Source organism: Chiloscyllium plagiosum, unplaced genomic scaffold, assembly GCF_004010195.1.
Source record: "Chiloscyllium plagiosum isolate BGI_BamShark_2017 unplaced genomic scaffold, ASM401019v2 scaf_5097, whole genome shotgun sequence".
Taxonomy (NCBI): Eukaryota; Metazoa; Chordata; class Chondrichthyes; order Orectolobiformes; family Hemiscylliidae; genus Chiloscyllium; species Chiloscyllium plagiosum.
In genome coordinates this window covers 12,746-14,003 of record NW_025212203.1, presented here as the reverse complement: position 1 = coordinate 14,003, position 1,258 = coordinate 12,746, and the positions used below count along the sequence as shown (strand labels likewise).

Sequence of the window (1,258 nt, the reverse complement as noted above, 5' to 3'; positions counted from 1 at the left end):
TCACTCAGAGGGTGGTACGTGTATGGAATGAGCTGCCAGAGGATGTGGTGGAGGCTGGTACAATTGCAACATTTAAGAGGCATTTGGATGGGGACATGAATAGGAAGGATTTGGAGGGATATGGGCTGGGCGCTGACAGGTGGGACTAGATTGGGTTGGGATATCTGAGCTGAAAATGTGTTGCTGGAAAAGCGCAGCAGGTCAGGCAGCATCCAAGGAACAGGAGAATCGAAGTTTCAGGCATAAGCCCTTCTCTGGTCGGCATGGATGGGTTGGACCGAAGGGTCTGTTTCCGTGCTGTACATCTCTCTGACTTTGACTCTATGACCACTTCCATCTGGAAGGCCAACGACAGCAGATACATGGGAACACCCCCACCTTCAAGTTCCCCTCCAAGCCACTCACCATCCTGACTTGGGAAGATATCACTATTCCTTCACTGTCACTGAGTCAAAATCCTGGAATTCTCCCCAAGGGCATTGTGGATCAACCCACAGCACATGGACTGCAGTGATTCAAGAAGGCAGCTCACCCCACCTTCTCAGGGGGCAACTAGGGATGGGTAATAATGCCCACGTCTCATGAATGAAAAGAAAATTACAATTAAACGGCAAGATGTTTTGCAGGAGTTATCTTACCTGATGTTTGGGTCGTACTTGGCAATGTGGGGATGCTTGGCTTAGTTCCTTTTGTCTCAGGTGATGGAGCTGTGTGAAGTGAAAACCAGGAACATCTTTAATCAGTGTGCAGTTCTGTTCATGTCCTGAGTCACTCACTTCCTTCCTTCCTCCCTCCCTCCCTCACTCCCTGCCAGTTTGAGGCTCAGGCTGCAATGAGTTTGGAGTGACTCCTGCAGCACCAAGACCTTCCTCTGTGTCTCCATCAGAACTTGCATTTCTTCTGACTTCCTGCTGAAATATTCAAAGGTATGTTCTCATCCCAGATGGGAGCATCTTAACTGAATGAAGGTAGTTGTACTGTAACAGTTACAGGTGCGACTGTGAATGACAGATATTAGATTAGATTACATTACAGTGTGGAAACAGGCCCTTCGGCCCAACAAGTCCACACTGACCCGCCGAAGCGAAACCCACCCATACCCCTACATTTACCCCTTACCTAACACTACGGGCAATTTAGCATGGCCAATTCACCTGACCCTGCACATCTTTTGGACTGTGGGAGGAAACCGGAGCACCCGGAGGAAACCCACGCAGACACGGGGAGAACGTGCAAACTCCACACAGTCAGTCGCCTG

General features: G+C 49.6%; 1 long non-coding RNA gene across 1 annotated transcript in view; it reads right to left on the bottom strand.

The window, feature by feature from the left end:
- LOC122547334 overlaps nucleotides 1-1,258 on the bottom strand; it is a 15,531-nt gene that overhangs the window by 11,016 nt on the left and 3,257 nt on the right. The window contains exon 2 of the long non-coding RNA XR_006310972.1: nucleotides 639-707. This is a non-coding gene — a long non-coding RNA (uncharacterized LOC122547334). The remainder of the gene's footprint in view (nucleotides 1-638; nucleotides 708-1,258) is intronic.